This window comes from Grampus griseus (genome assembly GCF_964374135.1).
Source record: "Grampus griseus genome assembly, chromosome: 3".
Taxonomy (NCBI): domain Eukaryota; kingdom Metazoa; phylum Chordata; class Mammalia; order Artiodactyla; family Delphinidae; genus Grampus; species Grampus griseus.
Window position 1 is genome coordinate 119,743,225 of NC_139019.1, and position 19,242 is coordinate 119,762,466.

At 42.4% G+C, this 19,242-nt stretch overlaps 1 long non-coding RNA gene across 1 annotated transcript; it reads left to right on the forward strand.

Annotated features, from left to right (window-relative positions):
* Positions 1-13,620: 13,620 nt before the first annotated feature.
* On the forward strand, positions 13,621-16,928 carry LOC309820754. Its single transcript, XR_014296543.1, has 3 exons — positions 13,621-13,725; positions 15,695-15,812; positions 16,719-16,928. It is a non-coding gene; the product is annotated as an uncharacterized lncRNA (long non-coding RNA).
* The last annotated feature ends 2,314 nt before the right edge of the window (positions 16,929-19,242 follow it).

Consider the following 19,242-nt stretch of genomic DNA (forward strand, 5'->3'; position numbering starts at 1 on the left):
TGCGAATTTCAAAAATCAAGGACAATTTACAGCAATTCACTTCAAATTGTTCAGTTTTTGTTAACCTTCTAAATAATCCGTTTATACACACACACTTATGATTATATAAGCTACTTGCATGTGTAAATGTACAGAAGAAAATTTGATTTCATGTGGTTTTCTGAGACCAAAGAGAGAACATGTAAACACTACCATGAGCAAACAGAGCATAAATTCAGTATCTTGGTACAAGGAACTTTGGAATAAATGGGAAAAAATATTCTGTTTTGAGTTTCCCATGAAGGACTTATTGCATGTCACCCGGAAAGCCTAGCAACAGTTTATAAGCTCTCACAAATCAATCGCTGCTAGGCAGTGGCCCACATTGTGTTCCAATTTTAAGAATTGCTACCTTGCGAGAAAGGAACACCGATATAGAAGCTCTGGAGATGTGCTTAATTCATTCAGGCACAATATGACAACAATGACGACTAATGGGCAACATTTTTAAGATCATAAGAGAACTGTAGGTTAATACGCAAAAAATGTTAATTATCCCCAAATAATAGGCATTAGCAAACCAGGATTCCGTGGAGATGGATTGCTCCTGCACACCAAAGAAACTCATGAAATCATTCCCCCTTCTATGCTCCAAGATAAAAAATTAAGTGGCAGATCCCTTTTATTTAGGAGTGTGCTGTTTTTTCCCTTGATAACTATCATAGGTAAGTCGTACTGCATCAAGTCACTGCTTAAACAGGCTGTTTCTGAACCATTTAACCTGTTACTACAGAATGAAACATACCATCAACAGGCACCAAAACAAAGAATGAATAAATAAGAAACCAGAATCGTCCTCCACTTACCTGCAGAATGTACCTGGATTTTATTCAGTGACAGTTTTCGTCGATGGTACCTTCACCTTGATTGTGACATCTAGATCACCATATTCCTAGTTGTTGGTCATGGGGCTCGTTATACTTGTAAGTGCTCTCGTTTAATACCTATAAGTATGAGGAATATAATGTAAGAACGTCAGGACTGAAGTACTGCTCAGACCCATTCCCTAGCCAGTGGCTCCAATTAACAGTAAATTTTAAATCAGAGACAGTCAAGCTTTAAGGGGGTCATCAGAATCACCTGGATTGTTTACTAAAACCCAGTCTGAGTTTCTGATTTAGGAGATCTGGGGTGGAGTCTGGGAATTTGCATTTCCAACAAGTTCCCAGGTGATACTGATGTTGTCGGCCTGGGGCCACACTTTGAGAACTAAAGTATTAAACTGATAAACACCTAATTGAAGTCCCTCTATATACCTGGAAATACAGAGTGGATTTTTGCCCTTAAAGAGCCAGAGATGTCACCCAAACCATTGTACTTTCATGTTAGTGTTTGTCATATTAACATTTAAAATCTTTTAAAATATTTTGTATAAAATAAAAATTTGAATAAAATGCTAGTATTAACAGTAATCTGTAAGAGTTCACAATATAAAATTTTAAAACAAGGGAAACTAATGATTTAATACCTTTTAAATATGCATATTTATGAGAGTAAAAATCAAGTAAATAAATTATACAAATATGAACATTAAACAGTAAGTAAAATAAATTATACAAATATGAAATTATACAAATATGAACATTATACAACTATGAACATTCTTTTTTTCCTTTTTTGCTGGAAAATAAAACTAGGGATACATTTATTTAAAATCTTCACCTTCTTTTCTCGCATCAAAAAAATAACAAGTGACCACCCTTTCCCATATCGTAGCATCAAAAATTTCTTGGAAGTTTTACCAGAATAATAATGCATTCTCCTTAGAATCTTTTTTCAGCCGCATTACCTTCAGGAAAAATCTCAGTTCCTCATTGGCCTGGTGTCCTCAGCTTGTCCTTGGGAAGCTCAGCAATTTGCCAGTCATCCTCAGTTGAAGTAACAGGACTGCTGAGATCATCAACTTCTATCGGGTCTCTTCCATCTCCTCCTGATTCTGGCTAGTTCCCAGCAGGCAGTGGACATGTTGATCCCCAACGGTCAACAAACTCTAAACGTTGTGACTATGCGCTGTAAGGCCCCCGAGAGATAGTCTATCTGGAGTCAAATTCAGCTGTAGCCGCGTTCTGTTTGGCTGGTACAGTGCATGGGGAGACCCGCACCGGCAAGCCCTCAGGAGAAGCTTGTCCACCGCAGCGCACTTCCTGCTGACTTGCTTCTGACCGCCCGTTTACATGACTTGCCTGGTCGCACAAGATGGCTGAAATGGAAACACCTGAACAAACGGGAAAACCATGGCTTGAATAAATTAAGCAACTTCCCAGGAGGCACCATGGTAGCCTGTGCCACTTGCTCAGAATGACAACTCAAGGCTCAAGGTCACTTCCTTATGCTTTGCTGCGCCCCCCCACTTCTGGGGTTTCTGTGGTGTCAACAATAGAACTTAGACAAGAACTTGACCAGCACTGTTTACTGATCCTGCTGAGTCGTCCTTAAGGACACAAATATCAGTCATCAATCCACCTATCAGATGTGCCATATAGGCCTGATCAACATGGTCCCTTCCTCAACTTGGTCCCTTCCTCAACATGGTCCCTTCCTCAACTTGGTCCCTTCCTCAGCTTGGTCCCTTCCTCAGCTTGGTCCCTTCCTCAACTTGGTCCCTTCCTCAACTTGGTCCCTTCCTCAGCTTGGTCCCTTCCTCAGCTTGGTCCCTTCCTCAACTTGGTCCCTTCCTCAGCTTGGTCCCTTCCTCAACTTGGTCCCTTCCTCAACTTGGTCCCTTCCTCAGCTTGGTACCTTCCTCTGGAGTGTTTTGAAACAGGTTGAGACTCCACTTTCCATTTATAGGTTTGTGGAGGAGGAAAATATTATGTATATCACTGCAGTGTAAAGAAATAACCTCAGCACTGGCCTTGGAGTCAGAGACAGAAAAGGTATAGGTTTTCACAAAGGCATTCTTTAAAAACAAAACAAAAAAGAAATTGGACTTAAAATGTCCATGGCACAGTCTGGGTTGGAAAACATGAAAGTCAGGGGAGATAAAGTTTCTCCTTGGCTCTTCCTACTTTGGCTGCCTGAGCTACTCTCCCGGTTCTTTTTGTCATCATTGCACAGAGAGCATTCACCTGTTCCAATTTGACCTTCTTGTTCTCTTAACTGGCAAGGCAGGGACAGAGGCAGAAGAACCAATGGCAGTGATTCTCGAAATGAAGCATATATAGCAATCACCTGGGGAACTGTTGCAGCTGTAGCCTCTTTGACCTTAGCTTCAGAGATTTCTAGTGGGCCTGCAATCTGCGTAGTTCACCAGCACCCACAGGTGTTTTTGATGTTGGTGGTGCTTGAGTACACCTGCAGAAAACCCATTTGCTTTACAACAGTCCTCAAACTTTACTGTACCCACAAATCTCTGTTAAAATGCAGAGTCTGCTTAAGTAGATCTGGGGTGTGGTCTGAGAATCTGTATTTCTCTTAAGCTCTTGGGGGATGCTGGTCCAGGAGCTGCTCTTTGAGTAGCAAGGGTTTAGGGCTCTGACACAACAATGAGTCATACTGCCTGGGTTCAAAACTCAGCTCTGCACTTGACTAACTGTGGGTCTGGAAAAGTTACTTAAGCTCTCTGTGCCTCAGTTCTGTCATCCTCGAATGGACCACACTGTTGGTAGTCACTGCTTATGACTGTAGTGAGGTTTCAATGAGATAATAAATGTAAAGCTACTAGTTTACAGGGAGGCCTAACAAACGTTAGCCATTATTGTCATTTTGGGATATTATGCTTTGAGTTTTGCTTGACATATACATTCGTCAGTAAGGGGACTTACAGAATTGCAAACTGGTGGCTTGGCTGGGTCACTTGAATTCCAAGCCCCTCTCTCCCAGCCCCTCTTCCTTACGTTCCCCACAAGGAGCACATCCTGAACATGCCCAGGTGGCCATTCCTTCCTCTGAAACCAGAGGTTTCTGGAGAATAGCTAATTAACTGGCAATCTTTGTTGGAGGAGGAGATAAAGAGATAGTACCAAGTTTTCGAGCTGTGCCCAGGCTAACAGATTACAACCTCCTTAAAGAGGTACCACATCTTCCTGGAAAACCAAACTCCAGAATTTTCCACTTAATGCATCTTTTGCAATCACAGGCTCGCAAGAACTCAGTTCTCTTCTGCCACCTCCAGGGGCATTTTTCCCTCAGAAATCACTAAAAATGACTCAGTTCTAGGTCGGCCAGCTGAGAGAAATCCAGACAGTAGCTCATCGGCCACCACAAGTAAGGGTGGTGAACAAGGGACCGAGTTCACTTCTTGGTTCTACTTCCTTGCATAATGTTGAGACCATGTGTCTGCCTCCTTCAGCCTCAGTCTGTAGGAGAGTGACTGCGATGCTTAAACCACAGCCAAGCTGAGTCTTATCTCTTCATTTTAATTGATGATTCTTGCACCTCAGTCTGCTGAAGCATCTTCCGGGAACAATTTTAAAGCTTGTAGATACCCAGACCACACTTCTCAAGATGCTGATTCAGTAGGACTGAAATGAGCACTGATGTTTGTGTTTTTACACTGACACACCAGGTAATTCTGAAACAGGTGGTCCATTCTCTGAGAAATAAAGCGTTTTAAGAGTAAGGAGTGATGCTTAGATATGGTGCTGGCTTAAGAGGAACAGCTGCCTGAACCTTGGTTAGTGTGAAGTGATCTAACTGTGGTCTTCTGAATGACCCCACAGAAGCTACCGTTCACTGAGTGGGCAGGGACCAAGTGTTAACTATTCCTGTTTATTATCCTTTACACCACCTTGTTATTACGACTCTTATCCTCACAGAGTAGAATAAAGTCATGACTCAGAGAGTTTAAGAACCTCGCCCGAAGTTTTACCATGAGTTAGTGTCCAAAGTGGACCCTATCCCATGTCTTTTGGTCCCTGAGTCAGTCTTTTCTATTATGCTGAGCGTCTCACACTTTAGCATACATTAGAATCCCCTGGAGGGCCTGTTAAAACAGATTGTTGGGCCCCATCCCCCGAATTTCTGATTCAGTATGTCTGGGGTGGGACCTGAGAATCTGCATTTCTATCAAGCTCCCAGCTGCTGCTGCTGATGGTGGACTTTGAGAACTACGGCACTAGAGTCAGCTGTGGGGTCTTTTTCTAGAAGTCTGATGCTGTGTGTCTTGAGCAGTCCTAGCTACTCACCCAGGATAATTCAGAAAAGCTTTCCTTTTTCTTCCCCTGTTGCTCAGCCAATAAGTACATGACAAGGGGCCAATAAAGTCACTGTTAAGCCAGTCCTTAGGGACTTCAGGTGTTACTTCTGGGGGGCGTGAAGGTGTAATATGTCATCCTCTTCCCTCAAGCAGAAAGAACAATGGTCCCTTTGTGGTGGGTCTTTCCTAAGAATTCTTCTGCTCTTTTATTTCTTGCTTGAAAAATGCTCAACTGTGCTTCTATTCTAACTAAGCAATGGTCAGTGAAATGCCATCCTAACCACTTCTGTCCCACCTGGTACTAAGGAAATCATCCAGTCCCTGCACCTCCTTCCTCTCTCAGTTTGGTGATGGAATGCCAACTGGGGTCTGGATAGGCCTTCCCTTTCTGTTGATGGCCATGTGGTTCTCTTCCTGGGACTTCTGGGGTTCACTCACCCCCAAGGCCTTCACCCTAACCAAGAGCACAGACGTCTTTGTAAGGAGGGTACATTTCGTCTGCAGGACCTGTTGTTCTTCCCCAGGAATTGCATGTATGGCTTGCTAAGCTATCCCTCCCCCAAGGTGGGGGAATACCAGGCAGGGTCAAGCAAGCAGGATGACCCTGTGAAGTTTCTAAAGGGTGCGATGGCAATTCTCTTGGGACACCTAAGTTGGCAAGCTCAGAGTCAAACGTCTCCAGCGACTCTGTCTGTTCTCTCCCGCTGCTTTGTGCACATTGTACAGATCTCTGACCCCAGCAATAAAGCCACATCTCTGAGATCCCTTCTTTTGTAGGATTCAAACTGCAGTTTGATTTGATGTACCTCATAACAGCAGTTCAACTGGACCTCTGGATGACTCCCCTCCAACTCAAGCGTCTATCAGCCTGGCTCCTGCTTGGACAATGACTGGTGGAGTACAAGACCTGGGTGCCAGACCCCCTGTGCCACTGACCAAAGCACTGTGACTTGACCGCTCTGAAGTCAGCATTTCCAATTGTCAACAGAGATATTTCTACCTACTGCCCTCTATGGAATGGGTTGAGAGGATGGAATGGGATTTTTTTCCCCAAGTGCTTGGAATGTTTAGACCCTCAGAAAATATAAGTAGGGCTTCCGGGAAGATGGCGGAAGAGTAAGACGCGGAGATCACCTTCCTCCCCACAGATACACCAGAAATACATCTACACGTGGAACAACTCCTACAGAACACTTACTGAACGCTGGCAGAAGACCTCAGACCTCCCAAAAGGCAAGAAATTCCCCACGTAGCTGGGAAGGGCCAAAGAAAAAAGAATAAACAGAGACAAAAGAAAAGGGACAGGACCTGCACCAGTGGGAGGGAGCTGTGAAGGAGGAAAGCTTTCCACACACTAGGAAGCCCCTTCACGGGCGGAGACTGTGGGTGGCGGAGGGGGAAGTTTCAGAGCTGCGGTGGAGAGCGCAGCCACAGGGGTGCGGAGGGCAAAGCGGGGAGATTCCCGCACAGAGGATCAGGGCCGACCGGCACTCACCAGCCCGAGAGGCTTGTCTGCTCACCCGCCGGGGCGGGCGGGGCTGGGAGCTGAGGCTCGGGCTTCGGTCGGAGCGCAGGGAGAGGACTGGGGGTTAGTGCGCCACGGCTAGCCGGGAGGGAGTCCGGGGAAAAGTCTGGACCTGCCGAAGAGGCAAGAGACTTTTTCTTACCGCTTTGTTTCCTGGTGCGCCAGGAGAGGGGATTGAAAGCGCTGCTTAAAGGAGCTCCAGAGATGGGTGCAAGCCGCGGCTAAAAGCGCGGAGCCCAGAGACGGGCATGAGACGCTAAGGCTGCTGCCACCGCCACCAAGAAGTCTGTGTGTGAGCACAGGTCACTATCCACACCCCCCTTCCGGGGAGCCTGTGCAGTCCGTCACTGTCAGGGTCCCGGAATCCAGGGTCAACTCCTCCAGGAGAACGCACGGTGCGCCTCAAGCTGATGCAACGTCACGCCGGCCTCTGCCGCCGCAGGCCCCGCCCCGCACTCCGTGCCCCTCCCTCCCCCGGCCTGAGTGAGCCAGAGACTCCGAATCAGCGGCTCCTTTAACCCCGCCCTCTCTGAGCGAAGAACAGACGCCCTCCGGCAACCTACACGCAGAGGCAGGGCCAAATCCAAAGCTGAGCCCCTGGGGCCTGTGAGAACAAAGAAGAGAAAGGGAAATCTCTCCCAGCAGCCTCAGAAGCAGCGGATTAAAGCTCCACGATCAACTTGATGTACCCTGCATCTGTGGAATACATGAATAGCCAACGAATCATCCCAAATTGAGGAGGTGGACTTTGAGAGCAAGATTTTATGATTTTTTCCCCTTTTCCTCTTTTTGTGAGTGTGTATGTGTATGCTTCGGTGAGAGATTTTGTCTGTATAGCTTTGCTTCCACCATTTGTCCTAGGGTTCTATCTGTCCGTTTTTTTGTTTTTTTTTCTAATTTTTTTTCTTTTTTTACTCTTAATAATTATTTTTTATTTTAATAACTTTATTATATTTTATCTTACTTTATTTTATTTTACTTTATCTCCTTTCTTTTTCTCCTTCCTTCCCTCCTTCCTCCCTCCCTCCTTTCTTTCTTTCATTCTCTCTTTCTACTTCTACTAATTCTTTCTTTCTACTTTTTCTCCCTTTTATTCTGAGCCGTGTGGATGAAAGGCTCTTGGTGCTGCAGCCAGGAGTCAGTGCTGTGCCTCTGAGGAGGGAGAGCCAATTTCAGGACACTGGTCCACAAGAGACCTCCCAGCTCCACATAATATCAAACGGCGAAAATCTCCCAGAGATCTCCATCTCAACACCAGCACCCAGCTTCACTCAACGCCCAGCACGATACAGTGCCTGACACCCTATGCCAAACAACTAGCAAGACAGGAACACAACCCGACCCATTAGCAGAGAGGCTGCCTAAAATCATAGTAAGTCCACAGACACCCCAAAACACACCACCAGACATGGACCTGCCCACCAGAAAGACAAGATCCAGCGTCATCCACCAGAACACAGGCACTAGTCCCTTCCACCAGGAAGCCTACACAACCCACTGAACCAACCTTAGCCACTGGGGACAGACACCAAACACAACGGGAACTACGAACTGGCAGCCTGCAAAAAGGAGACCCCAAAAACAGTAAGATAAGCAAAATGAGAAGACAGAAAAACACACAGCAGATGAAGGAGCAAGATAAAAACCCACCAGACCTAAGAAATGAAGAGGAAATAGGAAATCTACCTGAAAAAGAATTCAGAATAATGATAGTAAAGATAAGCCAAAATCTTGGAAATAGAATAGAGAAAATGCAAGAAACATTTAACAAGGACCTAGAAGAACTAAAGATGAAACAAACAATGATGAACAACACAATAAATGAAATTAAAAATACTCTAGATGGGATCAATAGCAGAATAACTGAGGCAGAAGAACAGATAACTGACCTGGAAGATAAAATAGTGGAAATAACTACTGCAGAGCAGAATAAAGAGAAAAGAATGAAAAGAACTGAGGACAGTCTCACAGACCTCTGGGACAACATCAAACGCACCAACATTCGAATTATAGAGGTTCCAGAAGAAGAAGAGAAAAATAAAGGAACTGAGAAAATATTTGAAGAGATTATAGTTGAAAACTTCCCTAATATGGGAAAGGAAATAGTTAATCAAGTCCAGGAAGCACAGAGAGTCCCATACAGGATAAATCCAAGGAGAAATACGCCAAGACACATATTAATCAAACTGTCAAAAATTAAATACAAAGAAAACATATTAAAAGCAGCAAGGGAAACACAACAAATAACACACAAGGGAATCCCCATAAGGTTAACAGCTGATCTTTCAGCAGAAACTCTGCAAGCCAGAAGGGACTGGCAGGACATATTTAAAGTGATGAAGGAGAAAAACCTGCAACCAAGATTACTCTACCCAGCAAGAATCTGATTCAGATTTGATGGAGAAATTAAAACCTTTACAGACAAGCAAAAGCTGGGAGAGTTCAGCACCACGAAACCAGCTATACAACAACTGCTAAAGGAACTTCTCTAGGCATGAAACACAGGAGAAGGAAAAGACCTACAATAACGAACCCAAAACAATTAAGAAAATGGGAACAGGAACATACATATTGATAATTACCTTAAATGTAAATGGATTAAATACTCCCACTAAAAGACACAGATTAGCTGAATGGATACAAAAACAAGACCCATGTATTTGCTGTCTAAAAGAGACCCACTTCAGACCTAGAGACACATACAGACTGAAAGTGAGGGGATGGAAAAAGATATTTCATGCAAATAGAAAGCAAAAGAAAGCTGGAGTAGCAATTCTCATATCAGAAAAAATAGACTTTAAAATAAAGACTATTAGAAGAGACAAAGAAGGACACTACATAATGATCAAGGGATCGATCCAAGAAGAAGATATAACAACTGTAAATATTTATGCACCCAACATAGGAGCACCTCAACACATAAGGCAAATACTAACAGCCATAAAAGGGGAAATCGACAGTAACACATTCATAGTAGGGGACTTTTAACACCCCACTTTCACCAATGGACAGATCATCCAAAATGAAAATAAATAAGGAGACACAAGCTTTAAATGATACATTAAACAAGATGGACTTAATTGATATTTATAGGACATTCCATCCAAAAACAACAGAATACACATTTTTCTCAAGTGCCCATGGAACATTCTCCAGGATAGATCATATCTTGGGTCACAAATCAAGCCTTGGTAAATTTAAGAAAATTGAAATTGTATCAAGTATCTTTTCCAACCACAACGCTATGACACTAGATATCAATTACAGGAAAAGATCTGTAAAAAATACAAACACATGGAGGCTAAACAATACACTACTTAATAACGAAGTGATCACTGAAGAAATCAAAGAGGAAATTAAAAAATACCTAGAAACAAATGACAATGGAGACATGACAACCCAAAATCTATGGGATGCTGCAAAAGCAGTTCTAAGAGGGAAGTTTATAGCAATGCAATCCTGCTTTACGAAACAGGAAACATCTCGAATAAACAACCTAACCTTGCACCTAAAGCAATTAGAGAAAGAAGAACAAAAAACCCCCTAAGTTAGCAGAAGGAAAGAAATCATAAAAATCAGATCAGAAATAAATGAAAAAGAAATGAAGGAAATGATAGCAAACATTAATAAAACTAAAAGCTGGTTCTTTGAGAAGATAAACAAAATTGATAAACCATTAGCCAGATTCATCAAGAAAAAAAGGGAGAAGACTCAAATCAATAGAATTAGAAATGAAAAAGGAAAAGTAACAACTGACACTGCAGAAATACAAAAGATCATGAGAGATTACTACAAGCAACTCTATGCCAATAAAATGGACAACCTGGAAGAAATGGACAAATTCTTAGAAATGCACAACCTACCAAGACTGAATCAGGAAGAAACAGAAAATATGAACAGACCAATCACAAGCACTAAAGTTGAAACTGTGATTAAAAATCTTCCAACAAACAAAAGCCCAGGACCAGATGGCTTCACAGGGGAATTCTATCAAACATTTAGAGAAGAGCTAACACCTATCCTTCTCAAACTCTTCCAAAATATAGCACAGGCAGGAACACTCCCAAACTCATTCCACGAGGCCACCATCACCCTGATACCAAAACCAGACAAGGATGTCACAAAGAAAGAAAACTACAGGCCAATATCACTGATGAACATAGATGCAAAAATCCTCAACAAAATACTAGCAAACAGAATCCAACAGCACATTAAATGGATCATACACCATGATCAAGTGGGGTTTATTCCAGGAATGCAAGGATTCTTCAATATACGCAAATCAATCAACGAGATACACCCTATTAACAAACTGAAGGAGAAAAACCATATGATCATCTCAATAGATGCAGAGAAAGCTTTCAACAAAATTCAACACCCATTTATGATAAAAAACCCTGCAGAAAGTAGGCATAGAGGGAATTTTCCTCACCATAATAAAGGCCATATATAACAAACCCACAGCCAACATCGTCCTCAATGGTGAAAAACTGAAAGCATTTCCACTAAGATCAGGAAAAAGACAAGGTTGCCCACTCTCACCACTCTTATTCAACATAGTTTTGGAAGTTTTAGCCACAGCAATCAGAGAAGAAAAGGAAATAAAAGGAATCCAAATTGGAAAAGAAGAAGTAAAGCTGTCACTGTTTGCAGATGACATGATACTATACATAGAGAATCCTAAAGATGCTACCACAAAACTACTAGAGCTAATCAATGAATTTGGTAAAGTAGCAGGATACAAGATTAATGCACAGAAATCTCTGGCATTCCTATACACTAATGATGAAAAATCTGAAAGTGAAATCAAGAAAACACTCCCAATTACCATTGCAACAAAAAGAATAAACTATCTCAGAATAAACCTACCTAAGGAGACAAAATACCTGTATGCAGAAAATTATAAGACACTGATGAAAGAAATTAAAGATGATACAAATAGATAGAGAGATATACCATGTTCTTGGATTGGAAGAATCAACATTGTGAAAATGACTCTACTACCCAAAGCAATCTACAGATTCAATGCAAACCCTATCAAACTACCACTGGCATTTTTCACAGAACTAGAACAAAAATTTTCACAATTTGTATGGAAACACAAAAGACCCCGAATACCCAAAGCAATCTTGAGAACGAAAAACGGAGCTGGAGGAATCAGACTCCCTGACTTCAGACTATACTACAAAGTTACAGTAATCAAGACAGTATGGTACTGGCACAAAAACAGAAATATAGATCAATGGAACAGGATAGAAAGCCCAGAGATAAACCCATGAACATATGGTCACCTTATCTTTGATAAAGGAGGCAGGAATGTACAGTGGAGAAAGGACAGCCTCTTCAATAAGTAGTGCTGGGAAAACTGGACAGGTACATGTAAAAGTATGAGATTAGATCACCCTCTAACACCATACACAAAAATAAGCCCAAAATGGATTAAAGACCTAAATGTAAGGCCAGAAACTATCAAACTCTTAGAGGAAAACATAGGCAGAACATTCTATGACATAAATCACAGCAAGATCCTTTTTGACCCCCCTCCTAGAGAAATGGAAATAAAAACAAAAATAAACACATGGGACCTAATGAAACTTCAAAGCTTTTGCATAGCAAAGGAAACCATAAACAAGACCAAAAGACAACCCTCAGAATGGGAGAAAATATTTGCAATTGAAGCAACTGACAAAGGATAAATCTCCAAAATTTATAAGCAGCTGATGCAGCTCAATAACAAAAAACAAACAACCCAATCCAAAAATGGGCAGAAGATCTAAACAGACATTTCTCCAAAGAAGATATACAGACTGCCAACAAACACATGAAAGAATGCTCAACATCATTAATCATTAGAGAAATGCAAATCAAAACTACAATGAGATATCATCTCACACCAGTCAGAATGGCCATCATCAAAAAATCTAGAAACAGTAAATGCTGGAGAGGGTGTGGAGAAAAGGGAATCCTCTTGCACTGTTGGTGGGAATGTAAATTGATACAGCCACTGTGGAGAACAGTATGGAGGTTCCTTAAAAAACTACAAATAGAACTACCGTATGACCCAGCAATCCCACTACTGGGCATATACCCTGAGAAAACCATAATTCAAAAAGAGTCATGTACCAAAATGTTCATTGCAGCTCTATTTACAATAGCCCAGAGATGGAAACAACCTAAGTGTCCAACATCGGATGAATGGATAAAGAAAATGTGGCACATGTATACAATGGAATATTACTCAGCCATAAAAGGAAACGAAATTGAGCTATTTGTAATGAGGTGGATAGACCTAGAGTCTGTCATACTGAGTGAAGTAAGTCAGAAAGAGAAAGACAAATACCGTATGCTAACACATATATATGGAATTTAAGGGAAAAAATGTCATGAAGAACCTAGGGGTAAGACAGGAATAAAGACACAGACCTACTAGAGAATGAACTTGAGGATATGGGGAGGGGGAAGGGTAAGCTGTGACAAAGCGAGAGAGAGGCATGGACATATATACACTATCAAATGTAAGGCAGGTAGCTAGTGGGAAGCAGCCGCATAGCACAAGGAGATCAGCTCGGTGCTTTGTGACCACCTAGAGGGGTGGGATAGAGAGGGAGGGAGACGCAAGAGCGAAGAGATATGGGAACATATGTATAACTGATTCACTTTGTTATGTAGCAGAAACTAACACACCATTGTAAAGCAATTATACTGCAATAAAGATGTAAAAAAATATTTTGATGGAATAAAAAGGCAAATCTGATATTTCAAGGACAAAAAAAAAAAAAAGAAAATATAAGTAGAATCTGAGCCCCACAAGGCACCTAAGTCCAATGCTCTAATCTTTTTCTCTGCGCAAAAACAACATGTGAAATGATCACAAAGTCTGACCTGGGATTCAGCAAAGTTCAGAGGGCACATCGGTGGAGGCAGTTCAGGCTGTAGGCTAATAACTGCCACGAGTCCAAGTCCTTGTTTGCCATGCATTAGTGGTGTGACCTGGAGAGGGTGACTCACGGTCTTCGATTTTCAGGTTTGTTTTTTATTGTTACAGGGTTGTAAACATGAAATAATTGTGTATGAAACTTTTAGTAAATACATATTAAACACTCAATAGATGGTAGTTATTTTTACTGTGAGCTATTTTCATATGTATTTATATTTCATATATCTATTTCATGTATGTATAATTACATTTTGCATGTAATTTCAGGGAGTTCATGGATTTCTTTGAAGCCTATCTATGCATACATGGACACTTGGGGCCATACAATTATATATGATATAAAGTGTATGATGTTATTGATTCACCATCCAGTGAGTTGCGCTTTGCAGTACATATTTTTCCTGTATTCTCAGATGATGGGTGTATGGACTTTCAAATGTACTTCCGTGACTAACTGAATGTGAAACCCTGATGTAGCCCATAAGCCCTCTGAATCTTGCAAATCTGGTCAAAATCAGCCTGGACTCCAGTTACGTGGCCTGTGATGGGACAGAACTTCTCCTATGAGTCCTTATGGTGTCACTCTCACCTTTCTCTCTGGTTCCGCTCTGGTCTCTGCTGGCCCCTTGCATACTGTTTCTGTTGTGCTCTGTGACATCCCATACGTAGAACTCAGCCCCTTTACTGATTTTTCACGAGAAATCTACATTGAATACTTTGGGACTCTGGGGAAGGTTCACATTGTGAAGCCTGACTTTTCACCATATTAGTCGCTCCCTTCCACCTCCCCTCCTCCTCTCTGGTGCATCAAAAGCACTTTTCCCTTTGCCTCATTCATATGTAGTCCTCAGCCGTATCTAGGCTTGTCAGGGTATCACTTTCTATTCCACCCATTCATCAAGAATGGCTTTTACAAACTAATACCGTTTCTTTCCTGAAAGAAATTTGGTGAAAATGTTTTCTCCCTTTTTTTTTTTTTTTTTTTTTTTTGCGGTACGCGGGCCTCTCACTGTTGTGGCCTCTCCCGTTGCGGAGCACAGGCTCCGGACGCGCAGGCTCAGAGGCCATGGCTCACGGGCCCAGCCGCTCCGCGGCATGTGGAATCTTCCCAGACCGGGGCACGAACCCGTGTCCGCTGCATCGGCAGGTGGACTCTCAACCACTGCACCACCAGGGAAGCCCTCTCCCTCCTATTCTATGTCATTTGTTACTGGGCTGTCTTATTCTATGTTCCTAGTGCCTGGGAAGTACCCATCACAGAACAAGATGTTTACCCATTGGATGAGAGAAAGAGGGAGAGAGGGAGGAAGGGAGAAAGCAAGGAAAAGGCAGAAGAGGAAAGAAATCCCCAGACTTGTCCTGGACCCACATCATGATTCCATTAGCCAGCTGAGAGACCACTGTCTAAGGTAGTTGTCCCCCTGCTTATTACTGCTGAGTAGGTTTTTGCCCTCTGTTTCTTTTTCATTCCCAGTATCTCGGTGATTTTTTCTCAAGTCAATTTCTAGCCCACCCAATAGAGTTACATGGTAGTTCTTCCATTTTTCCCCCCATAAAGCAAGAGAAGTTCACAAATCACTTCATAATCTCCTCGTAGGTAATTAGTCAACTCAGGGGGCATCCTCAAGAAGCCAGAAGCATGTTGGCTTTCATTTTCCTTTCTGAGATTCTCTCTCCCCTATTAACTTCACCTTTCCTTAGCCAGGGCAAAAATTAATTTATGGGCGTCATTTGTCCCTCCAAAAGTTTTTTTTTTTTTTTTTGAATAGTCATCTCCCTGTAAATTGTAATCCTCCTTGTGTAGCTTTTCCCTTTTCAGAAAGAATATACCTGGGATTGAGTCTGCTTTAATTCAGAACTGAAACAGAAATGTGGAGATCTTTATTTCTTTGGAAGGCCTCCTTGTGGAATTCTGGGAGAGATTAGGGTTGATCCTTACAGACAGGGTTATCCCATTTCATATTGGGGGTGGCCCAGATTGAGGAAGGGCTGTGAATTAAACAGAGAAAAAGGAAGGCGAGGCTAGAAGAAGCCACGGCAACTTCCTGTTTTTTAGGACGACGGAACTTGATCTCAGCTTCACACAATTAAACTCCCTGCTTCAGCCCCAGGTGGCACAGGAAAACGGAAGGTGGGTCTTTCCCTCGTGAAGCTGGATTGACTTATTCAGAGAGGTAAGCCTGAATTGAGTGACCAGATGGTTAGCCTGTAATTTAATCACATATACAAGATTTACATCTGCACCCAGTTTGTGTGGTGTGGTGTGGCAGCAGGAGAGACAGTGACTTCTCATTTCTGTATATCAAGTACTTGGGCCAATGCATACTGCAAGTCAGAACGATTCTTGGAGTTGATTTGAACTGGTTAACTGGTTGCTTGAACATATATGGGGCTGAGGATATCACAGGAGCTCACTAAAGTAAAGAGGAAAGGCTGCCTCCCAAGGTTGAAATATTTGGAAGAGAGTCCTCCAAATCTCTGGAAGATATTGGCGGGAAGACTCCTGGTTTAGTTTCTATTTATATCAAGCTCTACACCAGATGACAAAGGTTAAGTGGAAAGAAAATTCAGTCCTTGACTTCATAGTCTGGATGGATATTCAGAGAGGTAAATGGATAATTAAAAATACATGATAAAATAATATGAATTTCCAGCTGTTGACGAATTAAGGAAAGTTTTCTTAGTGGACTAGCATTAAAATTACACTTGTAGGGCTTCCCTGGTGGCGCAGTGGTTGAGAGTCCGCCTGCCGATGCAGGGAACACAGGTTCGTGCCCCGGTCCGGGAAGATCCCACATGCCGCAGAGCGGCTGGGCCCGTGAGCCATGGCCGCTGAGCCTGCACGTCCGGAGCCTGTGCTCCGCAACGGGAGAGGCCACAACAGTGAGAGGCCCGCGTACCGCAAAAAAAAAAAAAAAAAAAAAAAATTACACTTGTAAATGTAAACTTGAAAAACACTTGTGAGATAATGTTATATTGAAAAGCAAGATAATCATTGTATGTATATATGAAAAAAACTGTATTTTAAAAAATGTCACTCTTCTAATGAAAACCCTTCAATATTTTCCCACTACCTTCAGGACGAAACTGAACTCCAGGCTGAAGTCCATAAGGCTGGCTGTTACCTGTCCTTGCCGGCTACATCTCCTAAACACTCTCCTTCCGTTTTTCTTCCACCACCTCTCCCCACATCAGACCCACTGCAAACTTCTACAGAGCCCTGAGAAACAACTCTGTCTCCCCATTAACATTGTTTCAGGGTAAATATGGAACAATGCTGCACCGAAGAGTCAAATTGTGTTTGTATTTTCTCCAATTGTATAAATAATAAAGTCTTCAGGCTTTTTCATTACTTTACCCTGCCTTTGCCTCCTTCATTTACACCACTCTTGATCTAAAACATCCTTAAACTGGAAAATTTTGAGACTAAGTACTTGAAAGAAAATTTATCTTCCTTTTTTTCTTGAGCTTTGTTCTATAATGGTATGTCTGTCTACAGCTTACATCCAGGTAGAATTAGAAACAGACATGGGTTTTCTCCTTGACTGGCTTCGAGATCAAAGACAAATGGACAAGCTCTGAGGACTGGAATGAAGTTTGCACACATTTTAATCCACACTCTGCATCGTGAAGCCTTTTGCACAGACAGGTGTGAATGTGGTGAGGGGAACCATACTACAAACAGTAAAGAGAGCAGTGAGGTGATTACTGATCGAGTTGCTAAAAAACAGACGTACTTTAAGCTCTAGATGCCACACCAGCTCTCCAGACCCTCTGTGAGCTATAACGTGAAAGCATCACAAGGAACATGCCTCCTATGCCCTTCCTGATCGCTTGAACCCCTAAACCATGCTGCATGAGCAGAGTTGACACTTGACCCATCACACTCCTGCACTTCCTAAAGTAACCCTGGAAAAGAATGGTTATACTACTGTCATTTTTTTTTTTTAAGATTTTTTGATGTGGACCATTTTTAAAGTCTTTATTGAATTTGTTACATTATTGCTTCTGTTTTATGTTTTTGTTCCTTGGCCCCAAGGCATGTGGGATCTTAGCTCCCTGACCAGGGATCGAACCCTCACCCCCTGCATTGGAAGGCGAAGTCTTAACCACTGGACAGCCAGGTAAGTACCACTACTGTCATTTTTAACATCAGGAATTCAGTCAAACCACAATGTCCAGTCAGTGATGAATCTAGAATGTGAGTCAGGGATGCTGATGTCCTCATCTTTCTGACACTAGCACCAAGCAAAGTATTCAACCTGAAAGAGGTTAATCACTCAGCAAGTCAGCTATATGATTCCCTTTTCAGAAGGAATTTGCTGGAGTTTGGAAAGGAGCCTACTTTGATTCACAATAGAAATGTTAATATGGTGTTCTTTATTTCTTTGGAAGCCCTCTTCATAAGATTCTAGGAGAGATTAGCGTTGATCCTTACAGACTGAATGTCAGTGTGGTACCAGCTAATGGGGTCACCCAAATGGCACTGCAGTGTAACAATAGGAAGACAGTCATACTTTCCCGGATTCCTCTCTGAGAGTCAGGAGCCCACTGTATATATTTGGATGAATATTCTAATGAGCCAGTTGAGGATGGAGCGGGTAGGACTCTAAAGGGACATGGGCAGTCACATGATATAATCACCAAATGGCCTTCTAAAAAGTTGGTCCCATTTCTCTGCAGGGCCTCACTTTTTCAGTAGGGAGAGGGCAAGTTTGGGGGCTGGAGTTAAATAGCTCAGAATGTCAGTGGAGAGGTTGAGTGCTGCCACCAAGGTCTTTTTCCCTGCCCAGTCTCTGAGCAGTTTTCCACCTCTCTGATAAGTAAGTGTGGAACAACTATTTGAAGGCTATTTAAGTGTACGCTAGTGATCAGTTCTTCTGTGGCACCCACATGGGTCTCGATGCCATCATGGATCTGGACCGTGATAAGGGGTGCCCTACAAGTGTGCCAGCCAGGTGCAAGCAGTGCTTCCCATGCCACTGAAGGAACTACGCTCATTAACTCACCCCTTTAGAGGGAGGGCAATCAATGAAAAGTTTGAGTTAGAAGAGCCTGGAAGAATTCGGTTTAGGATTTTCAAGTTCCCACCAACAGGAACTGGTTGAGGGGTGTGAGGGGAAGGAAGGGAGAGAGAGGAGAAACCACATTCTCAGAGAATACTGCGAATGTCTTAATAAATAGATAAGAATCTTGTTCACTTGGCATTTTCAGTATTAGAACACAAATAGGACCAAAGCAGGGCCTGAGAACTGCACGTTCTTCCCTATCAAGAGAAGAGAGATTCTACAAAGCCATGCACCCTCAGACTTCATGATTGGTGTAGGAAAGCACTGAGACTGAGTTGGACAGTGTCACAGAGGAGACTATAAATGATTAAGCTGGTAAACAACAGAGGAGAATCGATTTTCCCTCCAGTGCCCTCTACAGTATTGTTTATCTCCAAAATGTCAGAGCTATTTTAATAATAGCCCACTGTCTTATGAATTCCTACTCATGCTTCAAAACCCACTTAGATACCTACATTACTAGCCAAGAAAGTGTTCCCTAATCTCTCCCTGCTTACAAAATTAGTCTACCTTTTCTGCATGCAGGTATTGTTAC